The following is a 15,402-nucleotide window of genomic DNA, read 5'->3' on the forward strand; positions in this document are numbered from 1 at the left end:
TAAACTCACCTTTACTGCCACAGCAGTAATGTCTTCATCCATATGATGAGAACTCTCCCGGCCCTTCAACCTAACCCTCCAAACAGCACATTCAGCCTATGCAATGCAATTTTTGGGGGTCATTAGTAACGTTTCCGGCTGCTGTCCTGCATTGGTTTGCTCTGAGTTCTGGCCAAAATACCGAGCTCGCAGCCCTCTGCTCGGACAGCACGCCAAATACGCATACTACTACTCATACTATTTACTATCTGATTATTTGTAAGTGTGAACTCGTGAAATGATATTTTATTAACAAAATCGGGAGGAGCAACATTCAAATAATCTGACTAATCATCACGTCATTTCAGCCAGCTGTTAGCAATCAGTAATCAACATATATACCCAATCAGCATGAGTGAAAGCATATATATAGACACAGTCGACTCACCCATATTCCTCGACAGTTTTACAGCACCCCTCCACCACCCCGTCTCCTCACACTTGCCTGGTTACTTTCCTAACCAGAATACGGGGGGAGTACTCTGGGTTCGGGCCAAAATACTGAGCTCGGAGCCCTCTCCTCGGACAGTACGACAAATACGCATACTAACACTCATACTATTTACTATCTGATTATTTGTAAGTGTGAACTCGTGAAATATATATATATAAATTACAGGCACGTAAAAAATCCTGATAGTGCAATGCTTTTCTTACACTTCGGGACATTTTTTATGAATGAACACTGTCAGCCCAAATGAGAGCTGATGTGCATGCTCCACTCCCAAACAAACAACACATAAATCACGTGTATCCCCACTCGTAGCAGCGAGTGCAGGGAGGAACACGATTCAAACCGCTGTTCCCTTTCGTGGGAACTGTCGACGCTGCGTATAACGCATTGGGAACCTTCTGCATGATAGCGTCATTGAAGCACTCATGTATCTAACCAATTGCGTAGCGAGACGTCAGAGGCGGGTGACGTCACGGACCAGGAAACTATAAAGCATACCCGGATGCAGAGCTCGCTAGCTTCTGTTGTCTTCAGCAAGCACTCTACAGTGGGTACGGAAAGTATTCAGACCCCCTTAAATTTTTCACTCATTGTTATATTGCAGCCATTTGCTAAAATCATTTAAGTTCATTTGTTTTCCTCATTAATGTACACACAGCACCCCATATTGACAGAAAAACACAGAATTGTTGACATTTTTGCAGATTTATTAAAAAAGAAAAACTGAAATATCACATGGTCCTAAGTATTCAGACCCTTTGCTCAGTATTTAGTAGAAGCACCCTTTTGATCTAATACAGCCATGAGTCTTTTTGGGAAAGATGCAACAAGTTTTTCACACCTGGATTTGGGGATCCTCTACCATTCCTCCTTGCAGATCCTCTCCAGTTCTGTCAGGCTGGATGGTAAACGTTGGTGGACAGCCATTTTTAGGTCTCTCCAGAGATGCTCAATTGGGTTTAAGTCAGGGCTCTGGCTGGGCCATTCAAGAACAGTCACGGAGTTGTTGTGAAGCCACTCCTTCGTTATTTTAGCTGTGTGCTTAGGGTCATTGTCTTGTTGGAAGGTAAACCTTCGGCCCAGTCTGAGGTCCTGAGCACTCTGGAGAAGGTTTTCGTCCAGGATATCCCTGTACTTGGCCGCATTCATCTTTCCCTCGATTGCAACCAGTCGTCCTGTCCCTGCAGCTGAAAAACACCCCCACAGCATGATCCTGCCACCACCATGCTTCACTGTTGGGACTGTATTGGACAGGTGATGAGCAGTGCCTAGTTTTCTCCACACATACCGCTTAGAATTAAGGCCAAAAAGTTCTATCTTGGTCTCATCAGACCAGAGAATCTTATTTCTCACCATCTTAGCAAACTCCATGCGGGCTTTCATGTGTCTTGCACTGAGGAGAGGCTTCCGTCGGGCCACTCTGCCATAAAGCCCCGACTGGTGGAGGGCTGCAGTGATGGTTGACTTTCTACAAGTTTCTCCCATCTCCCGACTGCATCTCTGGAGCTCAGCCACAGTGATCTTTGGGTTCTTCTTTACCTCTCTCACCAAAGCTCTTCTCCCCCGATAGCTCAGTTTGGCCGGACGGCCAGCTCTAGGAAGGGTTCTGGTCGTCCCAAACATCTTCTATTTAAGGATTATGGAGGCCACTGTGCTCTTAGGAACCTTAAGTGCAGCAGAAATTTTTTTGTAACCTTGGCCAGATCTGTGCCTTGCCACAATTCTGTCTCTGAGCTTTTCAGGCAGTTCCTTTGACCTCATGATTCTCATTTGCTCTGACATGTACTGTGAGCTGTAAGGTCTTATATAGACAGGTGTGTGGTTTTCCTAATCAAGTCCAATCAGTATAATCAAACACAGCAGGACTCAAATGAAGGTGTGGAACCATCTCAAGGATGATCAGAAGAAATGGACAGCACCTGAGTTAAATATATGAGTGTCACAGCAAAGGGTCTGAATACTTAGGACCATGTGATATTTCAGTTTTTCTTTTTTATTAAATCTGCAAAAATGTCAACAATTCTGTGTTTTTCTGTCAATATGGGGTGCTGTGTGTACATTAATGAGGAAAAAAAATGAATTTAAATGATTTTAGCAAATGGCTGCAATATAACAAAGAGTGAAAAATTTAAGGGGGTCTGAATACTTTCCGCACCCACTGTATGTTATCTTGTGTGTCTTATTTGGTGTTGTTTGTCTACCATCTGTAGCTCAAAATAAGATCTCTTCGTCTGAGTTTCAGTGCACACCACATATATATAGTGAAATATATATATAAAAGACACGAAAAATGGCGGAAAAACAACAGCATTTTGTCAAGTGTGTTCATCCCTGCGATAGATATCTGACACCAGGGGATACACACGAAATGTGTGTTGTTTGCCTGGGGGTTGAGCACGCACAGGCAGCTCTCGAGGGGGCTGTCTGTGTGCATTGCGATAAGCTCACCCTCAGAGTATTAAGATCACGCCGGGCACTCTTTGATAAGGAGGGTGCCTTGGCTGGTGTTCCCCGCGGATTGGGTCCCGCTGCTGCCGAGGCACAGCGCAGACTTCATTCGTGGGGTTCACAAATGGAGCTGGCAGAGGGGATGGAGACGGGCCCAGCCTTATCTCATCACTCACCTGCCAGGTCCAGTGTCTCTCCTCTGGTGGTGGAAGCACGCGCTGCGGTTTCTTCCCCCCGGAGAGAGACACCGGCGCTTCACCTCTCTTCCTCCGAGGAGGTTGATGTGGCGAGCGTCGAGGCTGCGGAGGAGGACCCGCCATCCTCTTCCCCAGCGTATGAGGAGCTCTTGGAGGTAGTGACTAGGGCAGTGGATAGGTTAAAGATCGACTGGCCAGCAGAGAGGGCAGAAACGAAACCAAAAAGTAAACTCGATGAACGGTTTCTCCCTGCCCGGTCACTACCCCAGCGTCGGGGTTTGCCTTTCTTCCCCGATCTCCACACCGAGTTGTCGAGATCGTGGAAAAGGCCAGTACAGTACAGAGTGTTCAGCCCCCAAACATCAATCTATAGTAATATAGTGGGGCTGAAACAGCACGGCTACGGGGCGATGCCTCGGGTTGAAGAGACGCTCACGAGTTATCTCTCGCCCGAGTCCGCATCGTCCCTAAAAACCCCGACGCTGCCCACTAAGCCCCTAAAGACAACATCGGGCTTTGTGGGCAAGGCTTATGTGGCAGCAGGTCAGGCAGCAGCATGTCTACATACAATGTCGCTGCTGCAAGCATACCAAGCCGACCTGCTGGGGGAAATTGATGAGAGCGGGGAGGCCACATTTGAGTGCATCCAGGAGCTTAGAAAAGCAACAGACCTGGCTCTCCGTGCCACCAAAGAGACGGCCAAGTCAGTAGGTCGCTCTATGGCAGCCTTGGTGGCCACGGAGAGGCACTTGTGGCTGAACCTCTCGGACATAAGGGACAGAGACAAAACTGCCCTTATGGACGTGCCGCTGTCTCCTGCGGGCCTGTTTGGCGACGCTGTAACGTCAGTCGTCGACAGGTTCCAGGAGACCAAAAAACAATCTGCGGCGTTCCAGAGGTTCCTCCCCCACCGTTCAAAAATTCCCCCCAGGGCTGCTGAGCGGGAGCAGCCTCGGCCGTCCACGAGCTCCTCTGCGCACCACAGAGCACAACAAAAGTTTAGTGTGGCCACCCGTACCCCTCCGCAGAAAACCTGGGGGTCGGGGCGGTCCACACAGCAGAAGCCTTCTGGGGGTAAAGCGGACCTGCGGGCCGTTATTATCACCAAGAAGGCTTCAAAGCGGTCCTGATATCTGTGGGTCAGGACCCCATGAGGGCGGCCCCCTCCGGAGGGAGCCTGGTGTTAGGATATCTGGCACCCGCTTCCCTTCGGCGCTCTCAGGGGACTGTTATGCTAACCCTGCCATCCAGTGTGCGTCAGGGCGCAGCGGTCCCCGCCGACCCTCCGAGGAGGGCCGGTCGTCACTTGATTCGGCTGTCTGCTGCCGGTGCGCCGCTTCAGAGGGCCAAGTCAAGTGCTCAAAAAACACCAGAGGCCAGTCTCGAGAGACTGGTTCCCTTAGTAGATTTTATGGCAGAATGGAAACTTCTACCGAATATATCGAAATGGGTGCTGCTCATTATAGAGAAGGGTTACAGAATTCAGTTTGGGTCTCGCCCGCCCAGGTTCAATGGGGTTCTTCCCACAGTGGTGACCCCCGAGTAGTCTCTGGTGATGGAACAAGAGGTTGTGACACTTTTGCAAAAAGGAGCTATAGAAAGGGCTCCTCCTCCCAGCAAGCTGTCAGGTTTTTACAGCCGCTACTTCATTGTTCCAAAGAAGGATGGGGGACTACGTCCTATCATAGATTTACGTGTGCTAAAACGCTCTATACAAAAGCTAAAATTCAAGATGCTTACACTCAAACAGATTATCCCACAAGTCAGGTCCGAGGACTGGTTTGTGGCGATAGACCTGAAAGATGCGTTTCATGTGTCCATCCATCCTTCTCACAGGAAGTTCCTCAGGTTTGCTTTCGGGGGCGAAGCTTACCAATACAGGGTTCTTCCGTTCGGCCTGTCATTATCACCCCGCACATTCACGAAGTGCGTGGATGCAGCTCTGGCTCCATTGAGACTCCAGGGCATCCGCGTACTGAACTATATCGACGATTGGTTGATTCTAGCGCAATCAGAGCAGCTAGCAGCTCAGCATCGAGATGCTGTCCTGTCCCACATGAAAAGGCTTGGGCTGAGGCTCAATGCCAAAAAGAGTGTGCTAGTTCCGGCTCAGACTTCCAATTATCTGGGTGTAGTCTGGGACTCCACCACGATGCAGGCACATCTGTCCCCTGCCGTGAAAGGGGTGAAATTAGTCCAGTCACTCACTGTAAAACAGTTTCAGAAATTGTTGGGTCTGATGGCAGCTGCGTCCAACGTGATACCTTTTGGCCTTCTGCACATGAGACCCTTACAGTGGTGGCTCAAGACCAGGGGGTTTTCTCTGAGGGGAAATCCTTTTCGCATGATCAAAGTCACGCGGCGATGCCTTCGTGCTCTGGCCATGTGGAAAAACCCCTGGTTTCTGTCCCAGGGACCGGTGCTGGGGACTTCTGGTCGTCGTGTAATGCTTACGACAGATGCTTCCCTCACGGGCTGGGGGGCGATCATGAGTGGTCACTCAGCTCAGGGTTTATGGGAGGACCATCAGCTCTCCTGGCACATAAATCGGCTGGAGATGATGGCGGTGTTTCTAGCATTGAAACACTTCCTCCCAGACCTGAGAGACCACCATGTGTTGGTCCGCACGGACAACATGTCAGTGGTCTCATACATAAACCATCAGGGGGGTCTGCGGTCTCGCCAACTATATTACTTGGCCCGTCGGATCCTCCTGTGGTCCCTAGGGAAGCTGCTCTCGTTAAGGGCAGCTTACATCCCGGGGTATCAGAATGTGGGCCATGAGACTGATTTCATAGGTGCTTCACGATGCAATCACGCAGAGCGTTCCCACAGCGTCATTCTCGAAGCAATGCGAGTTCCCTTGAAAGGGAACATGCATTATAAGATGTACACAGGATGACAAACAAAACATTAGACTATGCAAAATATAAAATAGTCCAATTTTTTACTGCTGCATAAAAGACATTGACATAAGTAGTAGCCGAGCATTTATAGTTTTTGATAACACTTGACACTGTCAGGTAGACTACAATAATAAATTAACAAGTTAATTATCCTTAGATCCTTTAAATCCAAACTCAACTGTCAACCACAGTTTTGCCACAGTCTTTGCAAGGATAAGTGCAGCGATTGCCCCCTGGGTGCAAGAAATTTCCCCCAAAAGAGCAAGTACGGGTGGCGAGCGTCTTTTTAAAGATGCCTTTCCGTTCATGTGTTTCTGGATGTGGTCATTTCCTGGCCTCGTCTGACGGCCACGATCGCTGTCTCATAAGTCTGGGTCGCAAGCATGCTGAGATGGCGTTCATGTCCTCGTTGCAAGAATATGACCGTGGCGACTTTCCTTCCATGTGATGGCTAGAATCCCCTCTGCTATTACCCAGCCCAGTTGTCCCTCAGGGTTCCGGCTGAGGACCAGATGTCGATAGCTGCATCAGAGAGTGGGCTATTGTCCTTTATGGATGAAGACGAAGCTGAGCTTTGCCCCTCTGGGGTGGACGCTCATGCTGTGTCAGATTCAGAGTTGATGGCCATGCTTTCCTGTGCTGCCACGGGCATCGTGCTTGAGCTCCGCCTTGCCCGAACGCTCTCGGTTGGACGATTGGTTCCTGGGTGTGGGGTGAAGTTCACAGCCGTGTGCTGCCCCAGTGCCTTTTTTCCCAAAGTTGCATGAGGAAATCCAGAAGTTGATGCGCTGGGGTTGATGCAGAGACTGCATACGGTGACCGACTTTGCTGTCTGGGCAACCAAGGCCCTCGTCCGGATGATGTCCACCTTGGGGGTCCAGGAACACCATCTCTGGTTGAACCTTGCTGAGATGCAGGATGCAGACAAAGTGTGCTTTCTTGACACCCCCATCTCGCATGGCGGCCTATTCAGTGACACTGTCGAGGACTTTGCCCAGCAGTTCTTGGAAGTCCAAAAGCAGACAGACTATTAAACACATCCCCCTACAGCTTCTACACCTGCCCCGGCGCTGCCAGAAACAACATCCCGACTGCAATGTTGAGCACCCCGCAGGAAGGCGACACAGCCCATTCCCTCAGGCTGTCACTAAACCCTCCAAACGTCTGGCAAAGTGGCACGGAGACAGGCAACCTAGAGAGGAGGGCTGGGCATAGAATCTTTTGTTCTAATTAAAAGAGTTTATTTCTGTTCCGAAATTTTCATTTTCTTTCCCTGAAATTTTCTGTACCCAAATTTTCAATAAAAGAACAGTTTTCTCAGTCTCTGGGTCACACTGGGCATGTCCTGGCAGTGAGCGACGCTACACTTCCTCACTTTCATCCTCTAGATTCATGCCAAATCAAGAATCTGTGGTTTGTTAATTCTCTTTAACCTTTATTTAACAAAAGTACAAAGAAAATATTTTCAGTGTTTTCACTGACCAACTTAAGTGTATTTTGTAAATATAAACACATTTCAATTTTTATGGCTGCAACACACTCCAAAAGAGTTGGGACAGAGGCATGTTTAGCACTGTGTCACATCATCTTTCCTTTTAATTACACTTTTTAATTGTTCGGGAACTGAGGATACTAATTGTTGAAGTTTTGCAATGATTACTTCTCACAAATGCAAGTCACCCATGCCGCTTACACCCCCATACAATGATAGATGTTTGCTTTTGCACCTTTTGGTTTTATGCCACTTTTCATGAGAAGTCATGCTCAGTAATTTTCCAATGTGCTGTAAAAGAAAAGTTTAATCTGATATAATGCATCAAAAATGAAATATTTTGGTACCACTTTAGTATGGGGAATAAGCTCCTAATGTACTGCTTATTAATCGTTAGTAAGGTAGTTGTTGAAGCATTTAAGTTAAGGTATTCAGTAGGATTAAGGGGTGTAGAATATGCAGAATAAAGCTTTATACATACTAATAAACAGCAAATATGCAAGTTAATAAGCAACTAGTTAAAAGTGAGAATTGTTCCCCATACTAAAGTGTTACCAATATTTAATCAGAAAAAAAATACTATCTTCTCTGTGTGTATTAATAATTAATAAATACATGATTGACGTGTGTCCACTTTACATTTAGGTTCACTTTCACAAGTTATTAATGTTTGAAACTCATGAATAAATGGTTCACATGTGTTCACTTTACATTAAGGTTCACTTTCACAGGTTATTAACATTAGTAACTTATGAATAAATGGTTAAGATATGTCCACTACATTAAGGTTCACAGGTAACTAGGATACTGAACTCACGATACAATATTATTGGGATACTCCAAGACATAAGGAAAAAGGTTAATGAGAACTGTTGATGAAAATGCTAAATCTGGTATTATATTGGAGGTGGAAATGAATAGGCTAGGTGCTGGTAACCCTGTGCACAAGGACAATGGTGACACCAGAATAAAAATATTCATTGTTCTGAAGCTGAAAATACATAAATATTTATGGGTAACATAAGACATTTAGCATTATCATTACTCACAAATATTCCCTCATTGCACATCATTCCCTCATTATACATTATACATTAACATTAACTATACACAATGTACATATTGCCACTATATCCATGATGCAGATTGCTGCACTTTTGTTTTGCGGTATATTGTGACACAATATATTGTTAGACCCCTACAGGTAGTTAATAGTGGAATTAAATTTTTATTTTTATTTTTATTAAATTATTAATATCTCATCAAGTTATGGTTGTGCTCTTTGTTTTTATTTTCATAATAAAGTTTGAATTTCATCTTGATAAACAGGAAATCAGTTTTATAAACTGCTGTGGATAGGCATCATGACCTTTTTGCAGAGTAACTTCTGGTAAGCGACATAGTAAGAAAAATGGTCATTAGATATTATTGGGAAAACGTCTCGGGTTACGTGTGTAACCCTGGTTCCCTGAATAGGGAACGAGACGCTGCGTCGAGACGCATTGGGATCACCACTGCGTGATTATGTCTTGAAGCACTTGTGAAATCGAACCAATGGCGTGACGGAACGTCAGAGGCGGGTGACGTCACAGACCAGGAAACTATAAAGCATACCCAGAGCAAAGAATGCCAGCTTCTCACTGGCTGAAGCAAGACACTCACAGGCATGCAGGGAGTATGGCAAGGCGACGCAGCTTCTCGTTCCCTATTCAGGGAACCAGGGTTACACATGTAAGCCGAGACGTTCCCTTTCATGGGAACTTCGAGCTGCGTCGAGACGAATTGGAAGCCCTATCCCAACTACACCATAATGCCAAGTGCCTGTCTGTTATCTTAAGACGAGAGCACAGCAGACCCCAGAGTGGAGCCTAAGTCAAGGTTATAAAACCTGATGAACGTATGCTGAGAGGACCACCCAGCCGCATCATATATATATATGGAGGGGGACCCCCGAGATTAAAGCCTTTAAGGCAGCCATACCCCTGGTAGAATGTGCCCGGACAGCCAAAGGAGAAGGCTGTCTGGTAGATTCGTAAGCAAGTGAGATAGCCTCGACCATCCACTTGCTCATTCTCTGCTTAGACGCAGGGCCTCCCTTCTTAGGAGACCCGTAACAGACAAACAATTTTTCAGTTTTACGCCACAGTGGACATACGTGTCTAGTGCCCTAACCGGGCAAAGCAGATTGAGTCTTTCCTGATCTGGACTGGAAAATGGAGGAGAGTACAACGAAGAATGACCAGGGGATCTCTTCCCACAGAAGAGTCCCCCAGAGGAGCATGATAAGTGGAAATAGCCGCTACATAGACCTTCAAGGTAGAAGGGGACAGACCATCCGAGAACTTTTCTTGGAGGAATTGCAGCACTAGGCTGACAGAAGAATGGACAGGGTCCAAATGACGTTGTCTACACCAGGTAGAGAACAACTTCCATTTATAGCATACAGCTTTCTTGTGGAGGGAGCTCTGGAGTGGAGTATGGTCTCCACAACCTCAGTTGGGAGACCGGATTCTATGAGCCTAGCCTAGTTTCCACAACTCCGGGTGGGGGTGAAGTATCATGCCGCTCGCTTGAGACAGGAGGTCCTGTCTTATGGGGATCTCCATAGGAGAGCCGTCGAGAAGTAACACAAGGTCTGTGAACCAAATTTGGGTCGGCCAGAACGGGGCTATCAATATAAGACGGACCCTGTCCCGGTGACTCCAGAACTCCAGGGAGCAGAGCGATCTGGGGAAATGCGTACAGACGTAGCCTCAGCCACGTCTGTACCATGGCGTCCAAACCCAGAGGGTCTGGATGAGTCAGAGAAAACCACAATGGGCAGTGAGTTGTTTCTTTCGAAGCAAATAGGTCGACTTCCGCATGACCGAAGTTTTTACATATGAGCTCCACCACCTCAGGGTGGAGTCTCCATTCCCCGGGCCTCGGTCCCCTGTCTCGACAGGGTGTCTGCCCCCATATTTTGATCCCCTGGGATGTAAGCTACTCTTAGGCAGAGGAACTTCCCCTGGGCCCACAGGAGGATCCGATTGGCCAAATTACACAAATGGCGACACCTCAGACCCCCCTGATGATATAGGAGACCACCGACATGTTGTCCGTGTGGACCAACACATGATGGCCCCTCAGGTCTGGGAGGAAGTATTTGAGAGCTCGAAATACCGCCATCATTTCCAGCCGATTTATGTGCCAGGAAAGTAAATGGTCCTACCACAGCCCCTGAGCTGAGTGACCACTCATGATCGCCCCCCAACCTGTGAGGGAAGCATCCGTCGTTAGCATTACACGACGACAAGGAGCCCCCAACACAGGTCCTTGGGACAGGAATCAAGGCTTTTTCCACATGACTAAGGCACGAAGGCATTGCCGCGTGACCTTGATCATGCGAAAAGGATTTCCCCTCTGAGAAAACCTCTTGGTCCTGAGCCACCACTGTAAGGGTCTCATGTGCAGCAGGCCAAAAGGTATCACGTTGGACGCAGCTGCCATCAGACCCAACAGTCTCTGAAACTGTTTTACAGTGAGTGACTGGCCTAATTTCACCCCATTCACGGCTGAGAGAATGGAATTCACACGAGCAGGAGACAGATGTGCCTGCAGCATAGTTGAATCCCAGACTACCCCTAGATAGTTGGTAGTTTGAGCTGGAAGAAGCACACTCTTCTTGGCATTGAGTCTCAGCCCTAACCTTCTCATGTGAAACAGAACGACATCTCGATGTTGAACTGCCATGTGCTTGGATTGAGCTAAAATCAACCAATCGTCGATATAATTCAATATGCAAATGACCTGGAGTCTCAGAGGAGCCAGAGCTGCATCCACGCATTTTGTGAAGGTGCGGGGTGAAAGTGCTAGGCCGAAAGGAAGAACCCGGTATTGATAAGCTTCGCCCCCGAAAGCAAATCTGAGGAACTTCTTGTGCTGAGGTTGGATGGATACATGAAAGTAAGCGTCTTTCAGATCTATTGTCACAAACCAGTCCTCGGATCTGATGTGTGGAATGATCTGTTTGAGTGTAAGCATCTTGAATAGCTTCTGAACAGAGTGATTTAACACGCGTAAATCTAGAATAGGACGCAACCCCCCATCCTTCTTTGGAACAACGAAGTAACGGCTGTAAAAACCTGACAGCTTGCTGGGAGGAGAAACCCTTTCTGTAGCTCCTTTTTGCAAGGGCGTCAGAACTTCCTGTTCCAATACCAGAGACTGCTCAGGGTCCACCACCGTAGGGAGGACCCCATTGAACTGGGGCGGGCGAGACCCGAACGGCTGCCCTCGAAGGTCCCATGCCCCGGCGTCAGGACCTCTTTGAAGCCTTCTTGGCGATAATGACAGTCCTCAGATCTGTCTCACCCAGCGAAGACTTCGGCTGTGTCGCCTTCCAGCTTCCTGCAGGGGAGCAGGTGTGGCAACACTTTTTTTTTGGTATTGGATGAACAGTCAGACCAGTGCCCTGAAACGGCGAACCGGCAGGGAACATCTGAACTGACCGCTCTACGACCCTCCTAGGAGGAACGCTGGAAACCGCTGCGCCCTGAAGCATATGAGGTGGCAGGGTTGGCAGACCGGCCTCCTTTTTTTAAATTTTTTTTATTTAAATTCCTCAGAATTTAATGTAGCCAGATATCAAACAGACAAGTAAAAACTATCTGGATGAAAGGCTGAATAAAGTATTTTCATACTTATATTAGAATACAAAAAGAATTATAGCTCGTAATAGTTTGCAAGGGGTTATAGGGAAAAGAGAGATAGGGAAACTCCCGTCTGCTCAGTTCCCTCCAAATATGTATATATAAATACACATATATATAAATTACGGGCACGTAATCTATGCACAGCCATATATTCTTTATTGCAGACTTAATCCACGCGCTGCCTCAGAAAACGCGAGATCCGAGCCATATATTCTTTATTGCAGACTTAATCCATGCGCTTCCTCGGCAAACACAAGATCCGAGCCTTGCATTAGACTTTTATTCTCTCGAGATTATAACCAACAGGAGTGGAGCTAAAAAGTCCCGCTAGTGCATGCTTTTCTTTACACTTCGGGACATTTTTATGAATGAACACTGTCAGCCCCATGTGAGCTGACGTGCATGCTCCACTCCCAGCAAACAACACATAAATCGTGTGTATCCCCACTCGCTTTGTAGTGTAGCACAGGAAGGAACACGATTCAAACTGCTGTTCGCTATATCTTCAATATTTGTAAGTTTACAAAATCAGAAAGATATTTTATTTAATTTCTCAAAAATTAAATGGAGCAAATAAACAATCAGACAAGTATATCACGGTCTGAATATTCCAAATAAAGCACCAAAAATAATCATTGTGATTCTGAAAACACGATATGTGTGTGAGGTGGCGAGTCCTCAAATTGATATCACAATATCCACCTCCTCAGAGCTGGACATGTGAGGTACCGGTGCCTCAACCCGGGGGGAAGAAACCGCAGAGCGTGCTTCCACCTGGGAAAAGGCACTGGACCTGGCAGGTAAGGGCAGAGAAAGGGCAGCGCCCGTCTCTAACCCCTCTGCCAGATTCATCTGTGAACCCCATGATCTGAGCCGCCGCTCTGCCTCGGCAGAAGCGCGACCCGACCACGAGGAACACAAGCCATGGCATCCTCCTCAAAGTGTGCCCGGCGGGAGCGGAGAGGTTTTATATTAAACTTATCACAATGCTCGCAAGCAATCCCCTCGAGGGCTGCCTGGGCATGCTCCGCTCCCATACAAACAACACAGAGCTCGTGTGTATCCCCACCCGTGAAGTAACGAGGGTAGGGAGAAGCACACGGTCTGAACTGCTGTTTGCTCGCCATTATAGTGTCTTTATATACATATATGTATATATGTGGTGTAACACTGATACTCTTGTCCTCAAACAAGAAGATCGTTTCTGTACATGTAATTGACAGACAACACCAAATAAGACACACGATAACACAGAGCACTTGCTGAAGACACAGAAGCTGGCGTTCTTTGCTCTGGGTATGCTTTATAGTTTCCTGGTCTGTGACGTCACCCGCCTCTGACGTTCCGTCACGCCATTGGTTCGATTTCACAAGTGCTTCAAGACATAATCACGCAGAGGTGATCCCAATGCGTCTCGACACAGCTCGAAGTTCCCATGAAAGGGAACCACAAATACAACACCCGTTGGTCTCACTATAATAGTCAATTTTTGCTGCATCATGAAATAAATCAGTAATCTGGTTTTGAGTTAAATGAGTGTGAATAAATACATTTATTAAGCGTTTATAACATGTGAGTGGCTCACTATTAGGCAGGTATTGCATTAAAGTCATTTTTTATTCATGCATTTATAACTGCTTATCAATTATTTAAAATGCATTTGTAAATTACTTATAAGTCATTAACAAACAACTTTATAAACACTTTACAAAGGGAACCTTAATGCAAAGTGTTACCAATAAAATTTATGAGGCAGTTGTCAGATTTCATTGGTGAATTAAATATCTGCCCGAAAGTGAAATGACTTGCCTTAAAGGGACTTTTGTTTTTAGCTGGTGTGGGACCATGACTGCGCGTTATGAGAAAAGACATTCAGCTTTAGTTACAGAATTGCAAGCCAACATTTGCTGCATTCAGACCTTCAAAAATTAAACAGGTCATGAACACATCAAAGGGAATTGGACATTGCGACACAACTCAAATGTACCACTTTATGTTTACTACACCTCAAACAGTTGTGCCACGTCATGTAAAAAAAAAAAAAAAAAAAAGTGCCCAGTGCAGATACGTTGAATGGGTTTATTATATAAGAAAGATGCTCATATTCGCTCTAGACAGAATGTTTAGCCTATTATCTTGCTTACTTATGACACATAGCAAAACAGCTAAAAATATTCCCTAATATGTTGGACCTATTATTGAAAATCGCCTATGTTTACCTGTTGAGACATGCCTTCACAAGCACCGTTAAGAGCTGCATTTGTGATGTTTGAGTTGGGGGAGGCGCAATGCGCAAAAGGTGCATTTGCAAAGTAATTTGAAGATATACTTTATTTTTGTAATTCCACTAGCTGTCACCAGTGTCGCAGAAACTACATAGGCTACTTCACCTTTAACATTAGTTATCTTCCTTAGTGTGAATGTCCCTTTGTGCTGATGGAGTGAACTTAATATTTTATACACACATGTACACATTCACACACACACACACACACACACACACACACACACACACACACACACACACACACACCAGGGTAAGACTGCTGTGAAAGACATGATGAGAAACTATCAAGGGGAGAATGAAGAACAGATGTTTGTGATGAAACACTTCTCCATGCTCTCTGACCATCTCACCCAATAACACTAAACTCACCTAGGGAGCAATTTGGTACGGTCCACTCTTCAACACCTGGCCATAAACATGTCATTGCTTCTGTTCAGCACGGCTTATCTCTCACAGCAACCAGATGCGGGTCAACACTCATTTCAACCTTCCCATTTAGCCTACTTTTACAATGTGAAAACTGTGCTGAAGAAAATCAAAGCGGTAAAGAAAGATAAGCACTAAAATCTTCAGTTCATCCTCATAACTTTCTCAGAACTTTCTCTTCATCTGCTTCAAAAAAAAAAAAAAAAATCTTTAATTTAAAAATAACATGCATATCACTTACACATTTTACCTTTTATATGAACATTGCAGTCTTTTATCAGAGATTTCGCCTCTAGTCCTCCAAGTGTATGATAGATAGTTGTGTAATTCTGGCATTTACATAGCTCAACCATCTGCTGAATATTTGAGTTGCAGGGGCCTGTAGGTTGGCTGAAAGAAGCTGGTATTGTGCCCGCTTAGAGTCAGCTAACAACAGACCTCCTGGCACACACACACACT

The 15,402-nt window shown here is 46.2% G+C and overlaps 1 long non-coding RNA gene across 6 annotated transcripts in view; it reads right to left on the bottom strand.

Moving 5' to 3' along the window:
• Positions 1 to 15,349, bottom strand: part of LOC127518814 (uncharacterized) — a 36,235-nt gene extending 20,886 nt beyond the window's left edge. For 4 of the 6 annotated variants that reach the window (XR_007931664.1, XR_007931665.1, XR_007931666.1 and 1 more), the window contains exon 1: positions 14,887 to 15,349. This is a non-coding gene — a long non-coding RNA (uncharacterized LOC127518814). The remainder of the gene's footprint in view (positions 1 to 14,886) is intronic. The other 2 variants (XR_007931662.1, XR_007931663.1) reach the window with 2 other exon arrangements.
• Between the last annotated feature and the right edge of the window lie 53 nt (positions 15,350 to 15,402).

This window comes from Ctenopharyngodon idella, chromosome 9, assembly GCF_019924925.1.
Source record: "Ctenopharyngodon idella isolate HZGC_01 chromosome 9, HZGC01, whole genome shotgun sequence".
Classification (NCBI taxonomy): Eukaryota; Metazoa; Chordata; class Actinopteri; order Cypriniformes; family Xenocyprididae; genus Ctenopharyngodon; species Ctenopharyngodon idella.